This window comes from Alligator mississippiensis, chromosome 10 (assembly GCF_030867095.1).
Source record: "Alligator mississippiensis isolate rAllMis1 chromosome 10, rAllMis1, whole genome shotgun sequence".
NCBI lineage: Eukaryota > Metazoa > Chordata > Crocodylia > Alligatoridae > Alligator > Alligator mississippiensis.
The window spans coordinates 54299423-54325200 of record NC_081833.1 but is presented as its reverse complement, the minus strand read 5'-3'; the positions used below and the strand labels follow the sequence as shown (position 1 = coordinate 54325200).

Here is a 25778-nt window from a genome sequence, read left to right as displayed (position 1 = left end):
CATAACAGGCAGAAAAGTGAGCAGCCAAGTGAGAACAACAAAGATCATGGGACTGTATGTTTATCTCTGTTAGCACCTCTGGTTGGCTTAAAGGGTGTATACAAGCAGTCCTCAGACTTATGACACAATTGGTTCCTGAAAGCCACATCTTAAGTCGAAACGTTGTAACTTGAAACCAATTTTCCCATAGGAAACAATGTTATAAACAGGGGACTGGTTCCTGAACCAAGGCCCGATACGTTATTTTCACCAAAAATAACCCAGAATTTTGTACTCAATCAATTATAAATGAGTAATATAGCTACATTCATGTATTTCTATTGTAAATAGCCATCATATTGATTTGGAAGGACTTCTTTGAGGTGACATTGCTGGACTTTCTAAAGAGCTCTTGGTTGGACTTTTTGAAGGGTTCTTGGCTGGAGTCTTCTTGTGAGTCTTGGCTGCAGGTTTTTCTGGAGTCTTGTCTGCTCTCTTAAAGAAAGTGTCCAAGGAAGTTTGGACAGATGTTCTCCAGGGAGATGGGCGACTCAGCAAACTTGTTTGCTGGCATGGCGTCAGGTCAGATCAAGCATTGTAAAGTTGAAACTGATGTCAGAAAGTTGAAATGGTGTCAATTTACAAATGTTGCAAGTGCAAAATGTTGCAACTCAAAACATTGTAAGTCGAGGACTGCCTGTACACAGTTTGTTGCATGAGGATGTACAGACTAGGGCTGTGCTAAACTTTGCCAGCAGTTTCATTTCGACACTGTTTCAACTCGTTTCGAGCTCAAAACAGTGAAATCAAAATGAAACAGAGAGCTTCAAAACAGCCTCGAAACGAAATGAGGCAAGTCAAAATGTTTCAAAATTTTTGAAATGTTTTGAGTTTCAAAGCTCAAGCTGGGCTTGCCTGCAGGGAAACAGAAACTAAAGTAAGAAAAGGGAGGGCAAAGGGGGAGAAGAAATCCTCTCATTATTGACTGTGTAGCTGGCCAGTGACTGTCACTCTTCCCTGAGGTCTCTTCCAATCCCAGTGCTCTGGGGGAGGGATGGAAAAACTGCATAAAAGAAAGTATTGTTTGAACTGCCCTGCTTTCTGCCTTGGTGTCAGTTGAGTGAGGGCACACCTTAACACATGCACAGTGTCACCCACCTATGTCACAAGTTTTGCCTGTCAGCAGCTAGAGGTGCAGGGCCCCAGAACCCAGACTCCCCCTGCACCTATCTTCTTGACAGCTGGCAGCCCTCGTGGCCACAGCAGGGCCTAGCAAGCCTGCAGTTTTCACCCCCCTATGACCTAATTACATTGGGAACTTTCATAGCAAATAACAACACATCATTTAGCCTTGAAAAAGTGTAGTGCTTCTTATGAAGAAAAATAATTCTCACCAGACATACTCCTTTTTGAACTCTGAGAGTGGACACTGTTTTTGTGTGTGTGTTTGTGTGTGTGCATGCTTGTCACACAAACACCAGAGATAGCTAGATGAACAGTGTGTGATGAGCAGGTTTTGGGTTTTCCATTTGCTGTGGAAAAATGTGGTAAAATGCAGATTTTCTCATTTTAAGCAGAGAAACATGGATTTTCTCTGTTTAAGGAGAAAAGTGCAGATTTTCTCCTTTAAAGGAGAAAAATATGAGAAATAGATGGGTGGACCAGGAGGAGGGTTATTGGACAGGGGGTTCCACATGAATGTATATATGCACTAGGGCTGTGTGAAATTTTGCCGGCCATTTTGTCCTGACACTGTTTCGACCAATTTCATGGTCGAAACAGCAAAATCGGAACAAAACAAAGCCGGTCAAAATAGCCTCGAAACAAAATGAGGCTGGTCAAAATGTTTCGAAAGTTGAAATGTTTCGACCATAGGCTGGGGATGGGAAGTCAGTCCAGCTGGGCTGACTTCCCATCCCCAGCGCAAGATCCAGCATCCCCATCTGCTTGATCGCACCGGGGGTGGGAGACAGCCCAGCTGGGCTGCCTCCCGGAGCCCCACATTTGATCACGCTAGAGCCAGGAGCAGCCCAGCTGGGCTGCTTTCCATCCCCGGTGCGATCAAGGCCAGATGGGCTGCCTCCCACCCCGGTGTGATGTAGCGCTGGGGATTGGAAGTCAGCTCTGCTGACTGTGGGCTTGGGGCTTCGGGGCTTCTGGCCCTGTGGGCTTGGGGCTTCTGTGGGCTTGGGGCTTCTAACCCTTCTGTCTTTCTCCCAGGGCTTCTGTGGCCCAGCAGGCAGGATCTGGAGTATGAAGACAGAGCAGGGTGGAATGGGGAGCCTTGGTGCCACTGCCAGGAGCCCTGTGCTGCCATAGTGATGTGCCCCCTGCCCACCTGGCAGTAGCAGGGGTGGCAGCACAGAGTTCTGGCCTCCACCGCTGTGGGATGGGCAGAGAGCACCTTGCCATGGTGGCACAAGGCTCCTGGTGGTGGCACTGAGCCTCCTCACCCAGCTCTGCCCTGCCAGGCCAGATCCCGCTCACTGGGCCATGGAGGCCCTGGGGGGAGGGCAGCAGGGTGGGGAGCCCCAAGCCCACAGCCACCAGCCCACATTTGCCACCTGCCCCACCATGGGCTCCACACCAGCTGTGCTGCCCGTAGAGGAGTGGGAGCCAGGCTCTGCCCTGTCCATCCTCCATGGGCAGCAGTTGGGACTCAGGTGCTGCTTGGGGAGGCAGGGGCCTGTGGATCTGGGCACTAGCCCCATAGTCCTGGCAGCTGGGGGCCCCTCTGGCAGGGCTCGGGGGGTGCCGTGGGTGGGAAGTAAGGGGTACCAGCAGGACCAGAGGGCTGTGGGTGGGGAGTGAGGGGTACTGGCAGGGCTGAGGGCTGTGGGTTGGGGAGTGAGGGGCAATGGCATGGGCAGGCCACCCGCAAATCGGGGCTTCTCACAAAGTGGGGGGGTGGGAGGAACAGCTGCAGCTGGACCCACCTCCTGGTGAGTGAAAGGAGCAGGTGGAGCTCTGATTTTCCATGATAAAAAACCCAAAATCAAATGCCAAAATTTATAGGTATTTAGAATTTATTTTATTATAGTGATTGAGGCACTGGCAGGCTTCCAAATTTGCTTTAAAATTGTAAATAGAGCAATAAAATATTGTGTTCAACTGATACCTATACATGCACACTCTCTCTCTTGAGCTTGCGCGCGCACACACACACACACATATATATATATATAGCGGCATTTTGTTTTACTTGTGGAGAAACACGGATGTTGGGGGTTTTAATCAGAGAATTTATGATGTTTAAACAGAGAAAATCAGGATCCCAGATGATGAGATTGTGGTCCTGCATAGCTCCAGGCTGGTAATGTCAAATGGAGTTGTGTTTGCATAAAGGCTGCACAGGATTATGCCCATATTTCATTGAGAGGTAAACAACAACAAAGAGCAATGATTATATATAGATCAGTATAACTGAGACAATCAGGAGAGGTAAGAAGACAAAATCATAGGTAGCTATTGAGACTTCCTCCATAATTTTAGCTCCACTGATAAGGACCAGACCTCGAGAATGACCACTATTCAGATGATAAATAACAGTACACTCAAAGACCAAGATGCAGCTCAACTGGCTGATACATCAATAGTTGTATATTAATGAAACACAGTTTAACTTTACTTGACTCTATTATCTGTGCAGCTATGATCTATAAAGTGCACAGTACATATCAGATACAGCTTTATTGTATAAAAACTGTACTCACAAGCAATATCTTAATCCTATTAATTACAGTTTCAGTGCACAAGAACTCCATTCACATGTCACATTTTATTACACTTCAACATCATATCAATAGTAGTCAAATAGCAGAAACAATGCTAATATAGCAATTTATTGTCATCTTTACTACCTTTGCAGTATTGTGGTTAAACTAAATTCAATGCAAGTTAGTCAGTTTTACTGCTAGAGGAAATGTGATAATATGAGGCGAGGTTGAAAGGTGGTACTGAAATCACCTCAAGTCAGAGGAGAAGGGACAAATATCTGTCTACACTAAAGCATCTCTTTCACTATGGCACGTGAACACTTCAAACACACTTATGTATATCACTTCAGAGAACACCTGTGACCTGGGGAAATAGTATGATTCCCCTTTAAGAGCTTGGGAACAGGAGCACAGAGATTAATGGTGAGATTTTTTTGGAATATTTGTCTTCATGCAATTTATAAACTCTGTTTTATATTTGCTTCTTCCATTGACTTTTTCCTTCATCTTGGGAAACAATGTGGACCAGGACCAAGCTTTCCATTCACTAAGGGAATCAATAAATCATCTATGCCAAATAAATTTACAAGGAAATGTTTCAGATTCCAGCCATGTCATTAGTGCAGTGCTGCCCTCCAGTTTCCTAGCCAGAAACCTGGTACTTAGACTCATCTACCTAAATGTTTATGGCTTACCAGCTGGAAAAAGAAGCATTAACAGCTTTCTCACCCAACATTGCTGCACTGATGATATCTGCTTCCAAAAGATGCACATTGATGCAGAGGAAGTGTATTGCCTTAACACCGAGTGATTTCAGTTGGTGAGCTATAACCATCACAGCGTATATGACTATGCTGCTTGTATGCAGGGCAGCATCACTTTTCTTCAGACTTCCATGTTATGTAGTGATCCAAACTAATAGCCTCTGGGCTCTGAGCATTTACAAGACTCCAAGTGAGCCCTGGGGGCAGCAAGTTCTATCCTTCCTGAATTGCCCAGCTATATATGTTGGTAACTTCAATAGCTGCTGCACAGATTGGATCAAACCTGGAAGGTCTCCTAAGAATCTGGTACTTATCTCTGATTCCAAGCATTTGGCTTGGCTAGAGGCCTGCATTATTTCTCTCTTGATCTCTGCTAGGTTGCTTCTATTAAAGGGCAACTTTAGCTATAGAACCCTAGAGAAGCAGGTCTGGAAGGTACATCCAGATGTCATCTAGTCCAACCCCCTACCGGAGGCAAGATTGTCCCTGTCCAAATCATCCCATACAAACCATTATCTAAACTGTACATAAGACTACCCTTAACTTTGACACAACATACACCTAACACCCTAACCTGACACAGGAAAAGCAGGGGAACCATGGCAGCCAATGTCCTGCTTCTGTCAAATGTGGTAAATATAAGCCCAGGAGGTCCTGGGTAGAGGGCCATGTCCTCCCCAACAGAGGAAGGCAAAAACCCCCAGAGTCCATACCAGTTTGACCACGTGGTAGAATTCCTTCCTGACCCTAATATGGCGATTGGTCTGACCCTGAGCAGAGGGGCAAGACCCTCTAGCCAGGAACCTCTGGCTTTGCTTCTAGCAGGAGAATCTGCATACCCTCGTTGAAGTCCCCAGCCTTAGCTGTAGTCAACACCCAATGCCTCTAGGGATGCTTAAAAACAGATACAGCATAAAAAAGCAGGGTGGGGCAGGAGCAACCAGCAAAGCCCAGAAACATGGGTAATAGGCATAGCTACACCTAGATCATCCCTGACCAGTGGCTGTCCAACCTCTTCTTGAACACCTACAGTGATGGAGAGTCCATAACTTCCTAAGGAGTCTATTTCACTGTCCCACTATTTTAACAGTGAAGAAGTTTTTCTAGATATAAATTTACTTTGCTGCAAATTCAAGCCATTGATCTTCATCCTCTGCTATGCAGCAGGAGATAAAAGATGCTTTCTCTCTTGTTTATGGAAACCCTTCAAGTATTTGAAGACTGTTATTATGTCCTCTCTTAAGCACCTTTTCTTCAAGGTGAACATGCTTAACTCGTTCAGCTTCTCCTCGTATGGCTTGCCTTCTAAGCCCTTGATTATATTTGTTGCCTGCCTCTGGACCCGCTCTAACTTCTCCACATCCTCTTTAAAATGTGGAGCCCAGAACTACACACACGACTCTAGATGAGGCCTAACCAGCGCCTAGTAGAGAGGCACTATCACCTCCCATGTCTTGCACCTACCTAATGCACCTACCTAAACTACATTTGCCTTTTGTGTGGCTACATTACACTGCAGACTCATTTTGAGTCTGTGATTTACCAAGACTCCCAAGTCCTTTTCCAGAGAGCTGCCATCCAGACAGATGTCCCCAATTTTGTATTTGTGTTTTTGATTATTCCTCCTGAAGTGTATCACCTTGCATTTGTTTGCATTGAGCTTCATCCTGTTAGCTCTAGCCCAGGGGTAGGTAATTATTTTGGGCAGAGGGCTGTTTTCCGAGTTTTGACAAGCTGTCAAGGGCTGCATGGGTAGTCCCACACCTTGACCTGTACCCTGTCCCCTGGTCACGATCTTGTGACCACAAGTCCCGCCCTCTAACCCCTGACCTTTGCCACCAGAAGTCTCTCCCCTTGTCCTCAGAAATACTCCTTTCAGCAAGGGGTTTTGCCATCTTGGAACTAGAAAAATACCAAATTATATTCTAAAAAGTGAACATCTACATTCATTAATTGATTTAAAAACATTTTTGTCCTGGTTTACTTGTGTTTGTGTAGTATGCATAGAGGTATATAATAGCTTAAAATGAAGTCTCATTCTTGTATATTGTGGCAGGGTGGGGGATATAGTGGGGTGGGTATAGGTTTGTGGGGGTGGTGGATGTGTGGGGGAGAGGGTGGGTGTGTCTATGGGGTAGATAGGTGTGGGGGGGTATGGGTGTGAGATGAGGGAGCATGTGGGTGTATATGTGGGATGTGAGTGGGTATGGGGTTTGTGGGGGAATGAGTGTAGGAGGGAGGGTAGCTGGGGTGAGTGAGGGGTTGTGCCCCTGGCTCCTGTAATTTTTGACAGGCAGCCAGGAGCAAATAAGTATTAATTTACTTAATTATTTAGGGGGCCTGAGGGTTAGATACAATGGTAGCCCATGGGCCATATGTTGCCCACCCCTGCTGTAGCCCAACTTTCCAATCTATCAAGATCCTTCTGAATTGTGCTCACATCCTCCAATGTGTTCACAATCCTTCCCAGTTTCTCGTCATCCCAAACTTGCTCAGGAAGCTTCCTATGCCAGCATCCAAATTTTAATAAACACATTGAACAGCACCAGACCAAGGACAGCCCCCTGTGGGACTCCCTTTGAAATATCCTGCCATTCTGACATGGATCTATTTAATAATTACCCTTTGCTTGTGGCTATTGAGCCAGTTGTCTATCCATCTTGTAGTAGTTTTATCCAGCCCACATTTCTCTAAATTGTTTGTGAGAAGGGCATCTGGGGCCTTGTCAAAATCCTTGCTGAAGTCCAGACATAGCATTCCCTTCATCCAGCCAAGTAGTTACCTTATCAAAGGAGATCTGGTTTGTTTGACACAATTTGTTTTTCATAAATCCATGGTGGCTGCTTGTGATCAACCCACCATCCATCTTCACATATCATTCTTGTTGATACCCTATATAGTCAGCACCAATTGTCATTGATCCATATTCACTCGCAATATCTGCTGCTTAAAAGTGCCTCCAAGGCCAGGTAAAAAATTTTAAAGTCAAACTGGAATGCTGACTATGCCATTTTAGCACATAGCATCAGGATTAGCCTTCCTTCTAAATAGCTTAGAAATAATTCTGGAATGCCTTGCTTACAGCTACAGAAGGGTCTGTCCCATGTGGCTTCCATCTAGTGTACATCTCCTGTCTCGAGACCAACTATGTGGTGCTGCTTTATCAGTACACAGAATCTAGGGACCTAGACACTGAAACGAGTTGTATCTGATTGTACCAGGATAATGAATGCCCTCCCAGAGAGATTACAACATTTTTTACTCACATTGAACAGTTACAGGTAATGAAATGGTGAGAACAGAAAGGTTAAGCAGTACTACTACATGGGCATATCTACATACACAATTAATGCAAAGCAATAAACTCCGAAGCTTATTGCTCCCGAGTTTATTGCTCCTGGGTGACTGCAGCATGTTGAACCAGGTTGGAGCAGACCCACCTGGCAGGAGGCCCCAGGGGGTCAGTCTAACAGCCTAAGGCTGCTCCCCCCAGCTCAGTTTACTGTGGAGGGGATGGTTGGGGCACCTGCACTAGCTGTCAGGCATCCCACCACACCAGAGCACCCTCATGCCCTAGCCTCCTGGGGCAGCATCTACACATGCACTGCTGCAGAGTAAAAAGCTCCACAGTAGGCTAGTATTTGTATTTACAGGTACCTATATTTACAAGTACTATCCTGCTGCAGAGTTAATTAGTTTACTCCAGGGGCACACAAGTAGATGCGCTGTTTACTGTGGAGCTAATGAGTCTACTTCGAAGTAGACATCTTGTGCAGATGTGCCCCATGTGAGTAAATGCTCAGCAGTAAGACTGGTGACTTCTCAGTCTGGCATTTCTTGTGTGAACACCCCTCAGAACTGCATTTTAATTAGTTAAAATGTTTTCCCAATCTTCCCTTAAAAATTACTTAGCCAAGCTCTACATAATCAGTTTGCAGTTTCTTTTTACTAATCAGTGCTTCAAGCCCCTTTAACAGTTTTGTTTCTCTTTTCTCTATTTCCTCCAGTTTTTCTATGTCTTCCTGGCAGTGAGGTTCCCAGAACTGAGCTCAGTTTTTCAGATTTAGTCTCACTAGAAGAAATAAAAGGTAAGAAAAACATTTTATTGCTTAAGGGTAATGTAGAGCTGCCTAAATTATTTGTCCCCTTAACGGACCTAGGCTGTCTTTTATACCTTTAGTTATTACATCCTTTTATAAAATACATCATTCATTTATGAAATAAGGAAAATCCAAATGAACTTTTATTATGATGGAAAAAGCTTTGTGTTCTAGATTGGTTTAATTCAAACCACTGAGTAGAAGCATTTCAAATAGCACTGAAAGGCTGTGTGTCCAATTTTACATGCTAATAGAAAAGATTACATGGTAATGTGTACAGGACTGAAAATCAAAGATGTGCTGCACTTATTTTTTCAGATCCAGCTGACAAATAGCAGGGGAATATATATTTTACAGCAGCTGCTGTTCAGGTGAAAGTGGGGGTGGGATTTGGTTTTTCTTTTTTTTTTAAGGAAATGTTTATTATTTATACACCCTGATAGGTATACAACTTTTTAAAGCTAGGATGGATTTGAAAGTTGCCATATACACTAACATACCTTATCATGACATAATATAATGTAATGTGCTGATTTATTTGACAAATGACATGCCATAATGTTGCAATTTTGGTGCATCAAAATTTAAAACAGTCCAAGATATTGTGTGTTCCGCTCATGAGAGTGTGCATACTCCTTCATTTCAATTTATTTTCCAGACTCTTTCATTTATCTTTATTCAAAATGTTAAACCTTTAAGGTTTCCCCAGTAAATCCATCAGCAGTATCATTCTGTAGACTAATTTAAACACTCCATCTTTCACTGTCTTTACCAGCTACGAAAAGTCATATGTTTAGACAGTAATATTTGATAAACCCCATTTCTGTGTGTGCTTAGAATAAGAGGGGTTTAACCCATTTTGGGAGTGTCCAGAGAAGTGCGCATGTGCCTCTTGCCCTGTCTCAAACCCCTTTGAGGCAGGGCAAGAGGCGTGTGCAGGAATGAAAAAATGGATATCCTGGGGTCTAAAACAACGAAGTTAAAAGGAGCAGGGCAGGGCAGGGCAACCAGAGGCTGGGTCCTCCATGGAGATGCTCTGGCTGCCAGAGCATCTCTGTGGTTGGCCCCTTACCCTGGTGCTGAAACACATGGCCTGGCAGACAGTGTGCTGCAGCACCAGGGCTCCAGTGCCTGTAAGTAAGGGGTCAGGGAGGCTGGAGAAGGTGGGGAGGGGACCATAGGGGGGCCCCCTGCTGGCCCTACCCACTCCCCCATCACCCCTGACCCCTGCCTTGCCTGGCCCCTCCCCCCACCAGCCTCCCAATCCCTTCCCTTCCCTGCCCAGCCCCTCCAGCCCCCGATCACTTTCCTGCCTGGCCCCTCCCCCCCAACCCTGCCCTGTCTGACTCCATCCCCCCAAGACTCCCCATCCCTGCCCCACCCATAGTTTAAAAAAACCCAACCCCCCTGGCACTAACTGGCAGTTGGAGCTGCCATCCAGCTCAATGGGGCCCTGCCTGCACAGTGTGGGACAGAGGGACAGCCCCAGGGGCCCCAGTGGCCCCAGCCCGGGACCTCCTGCCCTGTTCTGCTTGGGCCAGGAGGCTGTGCCAGGAGGCCCCAGAGCACCCCCACCCCTGCTTCTAAGGTGAGTCGAGGCTTTTTTTCTGGGGGGTTTTTTCTGTTTTTTTTTTTTTAAGTGTTGGTGCCTGGGGTTGGGGGATGCAGCCATGGGGGCCTGGGGTTGCAAATGGGGGTGGGGTGGAGCAGCCATTGGGGGGGCTACAGCAGTTGGTGGGGCATGGGGCCAAGTGGGGCAGCAATCGGGGGACTGGGGTGGGGCATGTGGCCCTTGTTGGGGGGCCATAGCCCCTGCAGGGGCCATTTGGCTCCTGTTGGGGGGCCGTAGCCCCTGTGTGGCCATAGCCTGCCAACAGCCAGTGCTTTAACATGGTAGATATATCAATAAAATATTGCCCAACTGATTGCTGTCTCTCTATCTCACTGTCTCTGTCTTTATAGTGGTATTTTGTTTTAATTGTGGAGCAACATGGATTTAGGGGTATTTTACAGAGTGACTTTGGGATTTTTTTATCAGGGACTTCTCAGTTTTCCAATAGGGAACACCAGAATTCCTGCTAGGGAGGCCAGTGGCAGGACCTGCCTGCTCAGAGCTGGCACCTTGGACCCATGTGGCTGTGACTGACCTCCTGGCCAAATGGGATCAGGAGGATATGCTTTGACAGTTCAAAGCAGGCCACCACACCCAGAACATCTTCCGGGCAATAGCTGCCCAGATGGCCAGGCAGGGGGCACATATGGCAGTAGTGCCACACAGAGGCCAACCCTGCAGCCACAGCTCACTGGCAGCTGGTCTAGAGGGGCAGATGCCTCAACCTGGTCTGGCAGGTGTGCAGCAGGTCACAGCCAGGCAGCAGCCCCCACTGCCAGACTGCTGCAGTGGGTAAAGGGTGCAGGGAACTCTCAGGGCTGCTTCAGCAGTCCAGCTGGCACAAGGGGTAGCATCCCCAGGTACCAGTTGGCTGAGCCCCAGAAGATCCTGAGAGTGAGCAGCCCTGAGCTACTTGTCAGGGCAGCTTTTTGTACTGCTGGGGCCAGGACAGGGCATCTTTTTATACTGATGAGGACAGCACAGGTGCTGGCCCCGGGCTCTAGCCCCCCCTGACTGCAGATCTGGGAGGAGCCAGGCAGGGTTATTTTGCCCCAAGTGTCACAATTTGCTCCACAACAAAGTGCATGTCTGAGCACATGCACTGCAGCAAAAAGCCTTGGCTCAGATTTACACCACTTCTATTTGAGCTGCTGCAAGCGCACGTGCTTGCATGTGTGGACACGCCCTATGATATTTTCATAGGGCTTAGAGGAAACTAACATTTGCTGTATACGGGTGTTACCTTTCTACCAGGAGAATTGTCATTCTTCCTGTAGAAATGATAGGTGTATAAGCATTCTTTCAGTATTTCCTGGGGAAACATACGCACTCTGAGATCTTCTAGGTGTCAGCACTTATACACTCCCCTCCTGGTGTGTTCAAGGAGAGGAGGGAAGCAGCAGGGACTATCCAGGGCTGGGAGCTTTGCACTGCTGCACTTCCCTCCCCCACCTGGACAGCTCTGGGAGAGGAGGGGGGCAGGGAACAGCATTCTCCACCCCTTCCACAGACCAGGGACTGCCTGGTCTGGGGAACAGGTTGAGCTCTTTGCTCCCTCTGCTCCCGAGGGAGCTGTGAACATGAACTGTGAAGTGGTGCATGAAGGAGAAGCTCCCCCCACCCCCCCCAGCATGGCACTTGAGAGCCCTCAATTATGAGCTGCAGGTGTAGGCTTTGAAGTGGTGCATGGGGGCAGAACTCCCCCCAACCATGGGGCACATTAAGTCCTGCTATTCCAGTCCTGCCAGGACGAGCCCTAGTTTGGAGAAGGGAGAGAGAGCAGCTGCATGCATGTTGAATACCTGTACTGCTCCCTGTCCTGGGACAATTTCTCAAAAATGTCTATCCCTAGAAATGAATGTCTCTGCATTTTACTGCAGAACAAAATCTTAGCTCACTAAGAATGTTGTTCACGTTCAGCTTTCATCTTCTTATTATTCGTCATTTCCCTTTATAGAACTGCCCCTGCAAGAAAGCCTCTTTCTTGGTACTACATGTTATGGAACATCTGCTAATACTAGGATTTTCAGGGAAAACTTTTTTCATCTGAGCTACTCTCACTGCTCTCTTCGGATTTGTGTTGCTTTCTCTTTGTTAGAATAGCACTAGTTTTTACATACAGCATATTTCCATTTACTCAATCACTTGTGCTGGAGGATCTCACTTGGTAACCATTATAAAACTTTATAGTCTTTCCAGAGAAGAAATTTTAAGGGCAGGTTCTTAGCAGGTGTAAATTAATGTTCCTCCATTAAAGTTAGTAGAGCTATGTCAGTTTGCATCCCCTGAGAATCTTGGTCTTGTATTTCATAGCATACCTAAATCATTTTTTTCCTGCTCAAAATACCTGTTATTAAACATGAGTCAAACAAATTTAATGGTAGGGGGTAGGGCTTTTCTCTTTGGAAACCAATATAATACTAAAAAATAAGAAGAACAAAAAAGATGTACTTAATCTAAACAGAAAGCTTTAGCCTTGGCATCTGAACTCTTATGCATAACATAGAAATAGCGAAGAAAGTAGCCAAGATCAGGGCTCACTCAGTAAAAGTTTGATATATAAAATAATAATAATAATAATAATAATACATCATGATATTATTATAAATAAGAGAACAATTAAAGATGAATTCTGAATGTTGACTTTGAAGGATGAAAATTTCCCAAAGTATAGAAGGGTAAATAAGTTCCAGCCCTTTGTGGAAACATTTTTTAGTTTGAAAAAAGTGTTCTGCTTAAGTTAGATAAAGGATTTACTTAAAAAACTTGAAATGAAAAAGATAAGCTATATTCTACTGCAGAGCTTTTTAGTCAGGAGATGTTCTGGTATTTGAAGGAATTAAGACTCCCAGACTCCCATGTGGCATAAATCAGCTGGATTCCAGACCTCAGTGGAGCTGATTTACATCAGCTAAGGATCTCTGACACCTGGTCTTTACACTTCTATCTAACAGAAAGTCAAAAAAGAAATGATAAAAATAAGCATTGTTAATACAACCCTGTCCATATAATTCTCTAAGAATCAGCCTCTGAGATACTGCAATAATAAATTACTGTTTAAGTGTTCTGTCTTCAGAAGAGAATCCCACCCCCCCCTTTAAAATCTTTAAGATGTGGGTTCTGCCAAAATAATTAAAATAGAGACTTTTACAGAGATTTTATTATATGAAGTGATCAAGTGCCAGATTCTCAGTCAATGTAAATCATCAAACATACATTTCAATGAAACTAGGCTTATGTAACTGGGGAGCTGGCCCAGGCTTATCATCCCCCCCAAGTATTTCAGTGCCTCTGCAAAAATATCTAAGGGACAAATCTAGAGCATGTACTTCTGCTAAAGAATTAGGCCTGTGTGAAGTGGCTAGTATTCACTTCAGATTCATATTTGGCTGATTCGGGGGACAGTGATTTGATTCGGTGATTCGAATCACTGTCCCGAATTGATTCTCTGTCTCTGAATCAGCCAGGCCAGGCCCATCCCCCACCCGCTCCCCCAGCCCAGCAATGGCTGCCCTGCCCACCCCAGCTCCCAGCACTTGGGAAAAAAAAGCCCCAGCTCACCAGTTGCTGCCAGGTGGGGGAGTGGTCCCTGCTGCCCCCCACTGCTCCATGCTCTGCACAAGCCCCCTGACCCCCCTTGCTCCCCCAGTCTGCCCCCATGGCTGCCCCACCCACTGCAGCTCTGGCCCTTTAAGAAGAAAAAAAAAGAGGAAAAACCCCTGGACTCACCTTCCTGCCAGGAGGGGGTGATCCACGCTGCCCCCCCACTGCTCCCCAAAGCCCCAAGGCCACTGCAGGAACTTTGAGTCCTGGGGCTTTTCTCCTTTTTTTTTTCTTTCTTAAAGGGCCGGAGCTGTGGAGGGTGGGGCAGCCAAGGTGGGGTCTGGGGGAGCGGGCGGGGGTCGGGGGGCTGGGGGAGTAGGCAGGGGATGGGGACTAGCAGAGGTGCCCCCATGGTCCCCTTCCCCACCCCCTTACTTACCAGCTTGGAATCCAGCAGCAGCTCCTGGCTGCAGCCACCAGGGACTGTCTGAATCATCAAAGGTCTCCGAATCTTTGCCAGAGATTCAGAGAGCATTGAATCGATTTGGATCTTTTAAATGATCCCTTGATTCAATTCAGATTAGGAGATTCAGCCACCAAATCAGGCCGGATCTCCTTTGCATCGAATCACCACTTGAAGCTTCACACAGCCCTAGTGTGTATGTGTATACGTGTGAATATATATATGAGTGTGTGTAATTAGGCCATTACACTGACAATATATATACTTATGAAACAGTGGAAAATATTAGAGGATATGGCAAAAGTGTGTTTGCTTTTAGAGATAAGTAGTGCTGTATATTATTATGTCTGAGAAATGGTAAATGACCATTTGATTGAATATTGTATTATAATCAATTCAAAAGAAGAAAAAGAGGTAAGTTTTCACAAACAACTTCATTGTTAGCACTTCCTGACTTTTTTCCATGCCTAACTCTACATCTTTAGTGGTCTAGTTAATGTATTTTGCATGGTGTGTGTCTCTCTGTGTGTGTAGAAGGGAACTATTTAAAGAAATTATAAAAGAAATACTTTGAGAATCTGCAGTTATACCATAAAAACAAATACTTTCTTTTCCTTATTATTGTTTTTCAAGTAACAAAAAGGCTAGTATTTTAGTAAAATGTCCAGAGAATGAACCTTATCGTGCATGAAATATACCTCATTTAGAAACTATAGAAGATTTTGTTTTTCCTCCAGGAAATCATGAGTGTTTTCATTGCAATGCACATTACCATCAGAAATTATGATACTGTTCACTGGGTACTTGTTTTTATCATATTCCTTTTCAAATGGCCTACATAGTTTATTATTTCCATGAAATGTTCAAGCTTGCCAATGCACAAAGGCAAATGTCATTTCAGTAGATAGTGTTGTCAGATGCTAGAGAGGCAGCTGAAGCAAATTCATTTAAACTGCCTTATAAATGTTCTCTTTTTTGGTAACCAAAGAGCAAAGTGTATTGCTAGAGTCAGGCTTTGCAAATTCAGCCTCTCTGGATAATGATTCTAATTAGCAGCATGATAATTAGATACAGATGGTATAGGGGTGGGAGATGGCAGTGGTCTTCCTTTCAGGGTTGTGCAAGATGTCACCTGCTTTTCAATCTAAAGAAATTTATCCAGGGCCAGATCCAGAGCCCAAAGATATAATTGAAAGACTCTCCTTGACTTCAGTGGGGTTTGAACTTGGTCCTAAATTCTGTCACTAATAATATTTTTTTTTTCTGGTGTTGTTTGATGGTAATATAATATTATTTAGCAGTGCATCTTCAATGGGATGGGAATACATGAAAAACTAGATCCTGCTGCCTAAATTGTAAGCCTAATTTATCTTGAATAGCATTTACAAAATCTAGCCTGAATTGACAAAGGACTAAATATCTTACCCTTACTCACATTGAATAGATGCTTTTACATAGCCATTGTGCAGACATTCAATTTCTTCTGTGAGAGTTGCTATTCTCCTAGGAGAAACCATAAGTGTACAGTTCTTTATGCCTTTTCTGCCAGAGTAAAAATGGCCTCTCCTGGAGAAAAATAATCTCAGCACAACCAGGGTTAAATTGCTTTAAGGAGAGCTTCTCCTGGGACAGTGAATGTCTATATGTGGTGACAACGTGGGCTAACCATCTGGGTTAGCCAGTCAGGGCTGTCCTATGCACAGCTGCCCTCTGTTGCCAGACAGGATAATGGAGCCTGCAGGGCAAACTGAGATGTATGCCCAGGGTCTTCTCTCCCCACGCCCCACAGCTGCACAGTGTCAGCACTGCAAGCTCTCTACTCTTCAGGGTCTCAGCATTCAGATGTCTGTACATGTGGTTCCGGGTAAGTTTTTCTACTATGAGGACAAACCTCGGAGAATTCTCCTAAATTATTTGAATCCATGTGCACAGCCCTAGTCTTAATCTCCAATCAGTATTTAATACAGATTAGAAAAGTTCTTGAAGCCAACTATAACTAACCAGCCCCTAGATAGTTTTAAAATTCAAGGGTTCAGATGTTCAGTTTAACCAGTCAGTTTTAAAAAGATCTATATACTATCGATTTTAAAACATAACTCTTTTGGATTATAATGACTATATATTAGATCTCAGTTGATGCACACCTTTAAATGAGGGTTCCAGGAATAGAAAGGGGGAAAAAGCAGCATGTACAGTTTAGCTGAATGGCATATACATGTGTTTCTGCTATAAGGTGATATGAGGCTGTTTGTTAGAACAGTGTTCAGTTAGAAACATAGCACAGTCAATTTCTAATAACCAGTAAACCAGGTTGACATTTGCTGAAAAGACATCATTAGTGATATGAAAGAATGATATGAAAGAAATATCAATGATATGAAAAAAATCCATCCCGACAAAATATCAAAAAATAGTTTCCAGGCAGAATTATATCCATTATCAGATGTGGCAAATCATTTCAACTATTTGGATTATCAATAATACACGTGTAAGTGTGTATCTAATTTGTGCATGCTGGGTGTGTCTACATCTGCATTTGATGTGGGACCAGTTTACTTGTGAATAAACTACTTACAAGTAAGCACTCATGGGCAAGTGTCTACATGTGCAAGGATGTGGAAGCAGATTTGCTGCTCCTAGCAGCAAACAGCTCCCACTTCTTGGGGCCCTACAATGGCCTCCCACTGTCACTAAGGGAAACTGGAGGCTCCGGCTATAGGCCTGACTGCAGCTAGAGGCCATCTTTAAAAGCAAGCCCTGCTCCCTCCTCCCTGGCCAGCTGTGTTTCGGGCCAGGAGCAGCGTGCAGAGCATGGGGGGAGCATGCAGCAGCTCTCATGCCACAGCTTCTGCTTCCTTGTACCATGGCTGCTCCAGACCCTGCCTCTGGCAGTGACACCCAGGACCCCAGACTCCTGCTGGCTGCCACGTTGGCCCTGTTGGCCTGCTGCTGCAACTACCAACTGACCTACAGCTGTCTGGGTCATGATGGTTCCCCAACATGCAGTGAACACCTGTTTGGTCCCACCGTGCTGTCCCAGGGTTGCTGCCATGTGCAGCTGCCATATGGCCCCCCATCCTGCTGGCCAAACCCCATCAGGGACACCGATAATGGCCTCCAGGATGCTACCACTGGGGCTGTCTTTGTGCTCCTGGGCCTCCAACCTGCCACCTCTGGGCCCACTGGACAAGCCAGAACTGGTGGCTGCACATTGTCTCGCACACCTGGGCTGAAGAGCAGTGGCTGGAAGTATTCTGCATAACCTGGGCCACCTTCCTGAACCTCCTGGAGCAGGTCTGCCCACACCTGGAGCAGCAGGACACCAATATGCAGCAGCCCCTCCCCACAGACACCCAGCTGGCTATCATCTTCCTGAAGTTGACTATGCCTGCCAGCCTTCACTGCATCGGCCACCACTTCAGCATGGGCAAGGCAAACCCTGGGGAAGCCATCCTGGAGGTATACGATGCCTTCCAGGATGTGCTGGGGCATACAGTGCTCCATGTGCATGACCCCCTGGCAGTGGTGGCAGGGTTCTGTGCCTTGGGGTTCCCCCAGTGCACTGGGGCCCTGGACAGGACCCACATCCCCATCACCTGCCTGCCCCATGACAACTACCCTTACTACAGCCAGGTGGAGCAGTGCTCCAGGCCATCAAAAACCACCGTGGAGCCTTCACTAATGTGAATGCTGGCTGGGTGGGCAGTGCCCACAATGCCCACTTGTTTCAGTACTCTGCCTTGCCAGCCCTGATGCAGAGTTGGCACCAGGGGTGCTGGACCTCCAGCTGGGCACCGTGGTGGTCCTGCCTCTCCTCATCAAGGACCCCATCTACCCATTCCTCCCCTGGCTCTTGTGGCCCTAAACCCTGCCAGACCCACTTCAGCCGGTGCCTGGGCCAGACCTGCACCCTGGTGGACTGCACCTTCAGCCACCTCAAGGGATGCTGGTATACCCTCGCTGCCCACCTTGAGTTCACCGAGGACAACTTCCCTCAGGTCATTGCCTGGTGCATAACATCTGTGAGGCACGGGGGCAGCTCTTCCATGAGGCCTGGGTGGAGGAGGCACAGCAAGTAGAGGACGCTTGGCAGCAGGAGCATGAGCTACAGTGGCAGCGACAGCAGCAGGCCCGCCCTCCCCCCGCCCCCCCCCCCCCCAGTTGAGGCCCTGAGCAAGTTGCACACCTGCCACTGGGGACCAGGGCACCGGGCATGAGAGGCACTGGCTGACCACCTCCTCCTGCACTCCCCGCTGTAGCCCACCTGGACAGCTGCCCCCAGACCCACCACCCACCCACCCCCAGCACCACACTCACTGTGATCAGCTCTCAGAAAAACACTTTATTGCTCTCAAAACAAAGAGACTCTCCCTCCCCAACACTAGAGCCCCTCTACCACCCACCCCATTCACCAACAATAAAACACCCTCTTACAATGTGGTTTGTATGTGTGCCCTCCTGGGGATGGGTGGCTGTGGGGTGGGGGCACCTAGGGGGCAGAGCTTGGAGACAGGTGACCAGCACCTCAGCCTCTAGCTGTTCCCCTGTGGGTGCACATGCTGCAGTGAGTCCAGTGGGTGCGGGGCTCATCCAGGGGCAATGACAGCTGCTGGTCCACCAGCATAGGTGACTCCCCTTCTGGCAGCTGGTGACCAGGGCCAGCAGGGCAGGTGTGCAGTCCTAGCTCCACTGTAGGCAGCTCCAGCTCTGCGCCCATGTGGAGCTGGGATGAGGGATGAGGCTAGGCCAAGGTGAGGGGGCTTGGTAGTGGGGGACACAGGTTGGGGGCCAAGGCAGGGGATCCTGGTTGGTGAAGGCAGCACTGGATCTCTGCCTGGGCCCATGAAGGGGCCTACTGCTGGGTGGTGGGTGGCTACCATGGGGCAGGTGGGGCTAGGGTTGGGGGCGGGGCAGCGGGTGGCATGAAGGTGACCACCATTGCCAGGATGGTGTCCAGCACCCTGCAGTTCTCCTCTGTGGCCTGCAGTGCCTTGGCCATGACTAAGCCCTGCACCCACAGGGCCTCCACAAACACACGCTCCTGGGCCAAGACCTGCATCCAATACTCCCGATCCACCCAGTCCCATGCATCCTCATGCCAGTCTCTCACATCCTTGCAGATGACATCCTCTGCTTGCCACTTGTTTTGCTTGGTAATGTCCACCACCCACCATGTGCAAATAATCTGGGAGCATGCATACACGTAGACACACGCACTTATTGTGCAGTAAACTATGCTACTGTGCAAGAAAGCATCTCATGTAGACACACCCACTGTTACTGAGACAGTGGGTGTAGTTTTGAACATGCAATTATATAAACACTTCTCTCACCCTCCAATCCAGAATTTTTATTTTTTCCATGGAGAACAGCCCTCAGGTGTTACGGTTTAAACATAAGGCCGAATAACTTTGTAGGTTATTCATGTTTTGCAAGGCAATTAGAGCCCATTGTTGGACTGACTGGGTGAATAGGTTTTTTCCTAGTTCATATGAAATGTAGGTTAAATGAGTTCAAATTTCAGAAAACTGATTGTAAGAGTTATGTTGATTGGCAGGGTAACAATAAGGATAATTTTCAAAATGTTTGATCAAACTCTAACTAGAGTGGGAAAGTAAAGTATTTCATACAAATATTTTTAATAGTTCTCAACAGAGGCACAGAACATTTTGTACTAAATTTGTTTAATTTTCCATCATGCAACTAGCTTGCCATCAACATGCTCCATGCTGCATTTATTTACATGCTTTTCATGCTTTTGAAGTGCTTAATCATCTCCTATCAAATCCTGACAATCTTGCAGTTGTTCAGTAGCCCAAAAGAAGCAGAGACAGAACAAAAGTTCTGTTCTGCAAGGGGAATACAGCTTAATGAAGTGATACCTGGCTAGAATTTTTTTTTAAAGGGCTAAATTCTCACTGAAATTCAGTAGAGTTCAAAATCCTCCTCCCCGCTCCCCACCCCCCTTTGAATTCCTAGCCTTTTTTAACTTCTACAGAGATTTCATCTGTAGTAAACATGTGATCAAATCTGGTTTGCCATTAAGCATGCATTTTATTTCCTGCTGCTTCTGCCCGCCCCCTCCGTCCCCATCCTGAATTTTGTGTCAAAATAGAGCAAAGATGCATTTGAGATCATGCATGCTTTATTAAATTAGTTTTAGCTAAGGCAAGCTGGACAAATAAATTAATTAATTGATCCTAAAGTATATTTGCATAAAGCAGTGGTCCTCAAACTTTTTAGCTTCAATGCACCCCTTATAAGACTCAAAACACCCCTTTGGAAAATGCCAGCTCTTATCTTTCATTCATTTTGTGATTACAAACAAATAATAGGGCAGTTCTTCTGTTTGCTCCCTGGAGCTGTGTCTGCTCACCAAGACATGGGGGTCCCTGGGTGGGTGCGAGGAAGCCCACCCAGGGTCCCTCATGCCCCCTGCTAGTGGGCACAGCCCCAGGGAGCATGATCAGGCTGCAGAAGGATGGGCAAATTGCCTGCAGTTGACAGATGCCTGTGGCTGAGGGTGATGGTGGAGGAAGCGGGGGAGATTTTCTTCTCCGTTACCCAGCAGTCAGTCAGGGGTGGCCCAGGTGCTCGGCTGCACTCAGTAGTCTCCGGCAGCCTAAGGAGCCTAATGAGAGGCATGCAGGCGCACCCCTAACCTGCTGGCCTCACTCAGCCAGTCAGGCAGCCTGTGTGCACCCTCACCTCTCACCAAAGGGCAAATGTGTGTTCTGTTTGTTCCCAAACCAACCTATGCCACTTACAGAAACCTGCATATGTTTGACTGATTCTGCCTCGGGCTTTTTGAATGTCTGTACCTAGGCTAGAAGTAAAACAGTTAACATTTTAATATAAAGCTCATTTACTCTGCTTAAGTCACAGGATGAAATGTAAATTTTCTGTCCATTTTATCTTAGTTTAGAAAGCTTGAATTAGGCAGAAAAAATACAAAGTTTTAGTGTTTTACTATCATATTTATTATAGGTTACATTCACACTGAAAATTAAAAACTAACTGAGGCATAGTCTCCTTAAACGTATAAGCTTTCTTTATAAGTTTTTGCCTAAAATCAAGTTCAGATAGTACTAGTTTAGTTTTCATGCAAAAATGTAGTTTTACTGTAACAGTGGTATTCCCAAAATGTTACCCTGGAAGGGCACTGGATTAAGTCCCTTTCAAAAGAGCTATTTTTCTGATCTTAGTAGACCAAGTGAAATAGTGAATGGCCATTAAATATACAGTAAATTTATGGGTCAGATTCTTCTCCTAGTTATAGCAAAGTAGAACAGGTATCAATGAGTGGAAAATTAGGCTCACTGTATCCTTCCCTTTGTTTAAAACTAGAGTAGCACCATTTGGCTTTATGTGGGTGTAACCAATGAGAAGACTGTGTGCCCAAGCACAGTGCATGTGTTAAGGAGCCATTTATTGCTTTTCAAAATCTCTTTTTCCCTTTCTCCTCTATGGTTCAATAATTCTGCAGGAAGATTTCTTCTCCATTCACACTGGTTTTTCTTCTTTCACAAGCTAGTAAATTACTGTCATTATTACATTCTCTTAACTTGGTGGAAAGGACAAAGCCAGTGGAATTATTTCCGATCTACATTATTGTAACAGGTTTTGGCCCAGTGAGTATCATGAAAGGCATTTCAGAGAAAACCAGCATCTTTCAGGACTCTTTTCTGGGCAAGCAAGAGTTGTTTTTATTGTGAATCCGGTAACTCTATGTTAGGGCTTCTTTGATGCAGCCAGATGTAAGTGGCAGAACTGTGAGAAAAAAAAATGCTACTATCAGTGCCTCTTATTGTTTTCCTAAGACAAAATGTTCTACAGTTTAGCTGTGTTCTGTACAGTGCAAATGCTATTTAACTATTTTGCTGCTATTTAAATATCCAGCTGTCACTTTCAGGTGGAGCAAGGAAGTGATCTGGTGCAGGAGACAGCTGCACTTCTGATAATCCTGCTTGAGGGGACCTCATTGACCTGGAAAATTCAAGCCTAGCTTCTATTCAGGGCAGCCCATGGGCATTGGCATGCTACAAAATCTGCCACTTTATCAAACTTTCCATTATAGAATAGAATTCATGAAAAGAAAAAATATGTAAAATAATTAAACAGATTCAAATGTACAATTTTAACTGTTTAGTATTTTGTCCTAGTACTCTTTGTACTTAAAAGTGTCGCTACCACAAAGGAAATATTTGGCAGAATCTATAAGCTTAAGGGTCAGTCCTGCAACTCAGGACCCTGTTATGCCAGAACTTCAGCTGGGGTAAATCAGTGTACTGCAGCTCCACTGAAACCACGATAAGACCAATTGACCAGGACCACTGCATATGTCATTTTGGGCAGTAAAAATGGAATCAAGGTGGGAAGACAAATTTTGGTCCACACCTTTTCTGCTCTTGACTGCTCTTTAGTCTGCCTGCCAGGCCTCGTCTGCACAAATTTAATAAACATTAAGGCTAGGGACAGACATTGCACATAAACTGGTGTAAGTGATCAGAAGCTGGTTTAAACCTGTAACAGAACAGATGTTCAGTGCACATAAACCAGTTTGAAAATGACTGAAACTGGTTTGAGAAAAACCTGGTTGAATGACTTGGCTCAAACCAGTTTATGCAATGTCTGTCCCAGACCCCTTGCTGGTTTAAGATAAACCAGACTCCCCCAGCATCCCAGCATGCTTTCTGGGCTGGGTGGGGTTCTCTGCTCCACAGCAGTGCTGGCCCCTCCCTTCTGCTCCCTGACCAGAGCTCTGGCAGAGACTGCAGGTACAGCAAGGTCTACCTGGTTCCCCCTGCCCTCCCCTCCCCCTTACTGCTTGCTGGACAAGCAGGGATCCCCCACTCCCTCCCTCCTATCTCCCACAGCATGGACCCTAGCTCCATGGGCCCTAGGCATGTGGTATGCTAGCTAATGCTGAGAGGTGTCTATGTGTGTGAGTCTCTTCAATTTCGCTGGGACAGGCAGACAGAACAGTGACCGCTCAGGGCTTTTTGGAGCTAATCAACAGATCAGCCAGTAAGCTGTTTAAGAAGAGTTTGAACGAATGGAGGAAAGGTATTGTTTTGCTGATGAGGTGATAAACACTGTTATCAGCTCCCTGCTGGCTTGCTTGCCTGTCAGCTTGCTGCAGAAAATATAAAGAAGCAGGGAAAGGAAGATTGAAAAGCTCCATATCATCAACAGACTCATGCACTACATCGCGCCCCACCTCTCCTTGCCTCAGATTGCTAACAGGGGGCTGGGGGTTGGCAACACTCCCAACCCTTGAGCAGCTAGTGGGGAAAAGCCTGGGATGGTGTAGGCAGACCTTCCTAATCAGAGGTCCTGCCTGGGCCTGGCCATGCCCCTTCAGCTCAGCACTGTATAAGGGAGTTTATGCTCTGGAGTTTATGATGTTGCATCAATTGCATGTGTAGATGCATCCACTAAGGTTTCGACCTGTTTAAAATAATATCTTAAGTATTACTAGTGTGACTTCACAAAAAATGGTGAGCATTCTCACCACTCCTGCCCCTCTCTTTATCTTTTATATTTTTCCAGGTATATTTTCAATAAATAAGTGCACTTGCTGCAGTTAAATTTAATAGTGTTTAATCAAAAGTTTTGAGCTCTCCAGTATTCCTTTCTTCTTAGCTTCTGCAGCTTACCCTATCCTCTCAAGCAGTATTTTAAAAAGTGAATCCACAGAGGCAGACATTCTCCCCCCTCCTTCTTTCTTTTTTTGTTGCCTTCAAAGAATACTGGGCACATCTACATGAGACACTTTACTGCGCAGTAGAGTTAATTACTGTGCTGTCAGCATCCATGTCTACATGTGCAGACCCTATTGTGCTGTAACTGACTTTAATTGCAAGTAAATTTGCTACCTGCAAATGCAAGTAGCAAATTTATTTATGAGTAGTTACTGTGCAGTAGTACATGTGTAGACACCTGACAAGGAACAAATGTGCTCCTGGGCAGCAGGGAGCAGGAGATTGCTCCCTGTCCCCAGGACCTGCCTGCTGCTCTGTCACTGGAGCCTGGATGGAGACAATGTCCCTCTGTCCTTGCTCCACAATTGCTGGGCTAGGGCTAGGAGATCCTTATCTCCCATTACCAGTTCCACAGTCATGGGGCTGGGGCTGGGAGATCCTTCTCTCCCAGCACCAGCTTCATGACTGCAAATCTGCTGCTGAGAGAGAAGGATCTCCCAGCACTGGCCCCATGACCACAGGGCTGGCCCTGGGAGAAAAGGATTTTCCTGTCCAGGCCCTGTGACTGTGGGACTCAGGCTGGGAGATAAGGATCTCCCAGCCCAGGTCCGCAGTTATGGGGTGAGGCCTGGGAACTCCCTGCTACCAGGGCAGGGGGACATTGTCCATACCTGGGCTCTGCTAGTGGAGCCCACCCTGGCAGCAGGCAGCTCCCAGGGGCAGAGAGCAATGTCCCAACCCCTGCCAGGTGACAGCTGTCTCCTGGCCCCTGGACTAGCACCCAGGGGGAACCTAGAGCTCCCCCTGGCTGCTTCAGGGACCCATTGCAGAATTTCAGGGAGCAGCAGCAGTCTGTTACTAGGAGCAGGAAATCTGCTCCTGTGTCCCTGCACGTGCCCAGGGCAGTTTACTTTTGAGTATTTTACTCTAGAGTAAACTGCTCACAGATTATTTGCATGTGTAGACATGCCCACTGTGTGTAATTAATTATCTGTCTTCCAATATGTGGGCAGGCTGAAGAGTCAGTTTGGGGTAGAGTTTCATTCTTAACTGAATGATCTTACCTTAGAGATTTTACAGTTTAAAGAAAAAAAACCCCTTCTTGCTCTGATGCCAGGTCTCTTGTGATTTTGACACTCGTATGTAAAAGATTATGCTTTCCCTCATTCCTTACAACATGCTTGAAATGACAAAATAGTCCTGTCACAGTATGGTTTGCTCCAAATAGATTCTTGCCACAGGATATCTTAACAGATGGACTTTTCATTAGATATTCACATCACGTCTACTAGGACTGTCACCTTTGGAGCAAATATGAAATTTCATTCTAACTGCAGATAATTACTCTCTCACTTGCCCAGACCCTCAGATCAAAGAGCAGGAGTCAAAACATATTAGATCCTCCTCCTTTTCTATCCTTCTTCTTCCAGTTCTGATAAGAACTTAATGAAAATATGCTGAACTACTCATCCATTAGTATGTGTACAACTCGCATAGCATCTCCTAGTACAGTTTAAACAGTTTCACATAGCAGTGAAGAGAAATGCAGAAGTGTATAAACTTGGGGAGTCACTGTTGCCCAGTTAATATAACATTGAACTTAGTATCAGCAGTCCTCAGTTCTTTTCCTCACTCTGCCACTGGCTTTGTATAGATCAGCTCACTTCTCTGTGATTCTTTCAGCCAACCCTTTGTCTTCTCTGGTTTTAATTTTTATCCTGCAGGCAGGGACTGTTTCTTATTTAAGGCCATGTCTACCCTGCAGTCACTACAGGGGGTGTATCTACATGAGATGCTTACTGCACAGTAGCCTAATAACACTGCACACTAGTGTACCAGTCAAAAACTGTGCTAATAAGCTACTGTGCAGTGTTATTAGGCTACCTCACAGTAACCA

General features: G+C 46.1%; 1 long non-coding RNA gene across 1 annotated transcript in view; it reads left to right on the top strand.

Moving 5' to 3' along the window:
* The window catches only part of LOC132243459 (uncharacterized), a 105037-nt gene that overhangs the window by 60053 nt on the left and 19206 nt on the right, over nucleotides 1-25778 (top strand). The window contains exon 2 of the long non-coding RNA XR_009455039.1: nucleotides 8467-8547. This is a non-coding gene — a long non-coding RNA (uncharacterized LOC132243459). The remainder of the gene's footprint in view (nucleotides 1-8466; nucleotides 8548-25778) is intronic.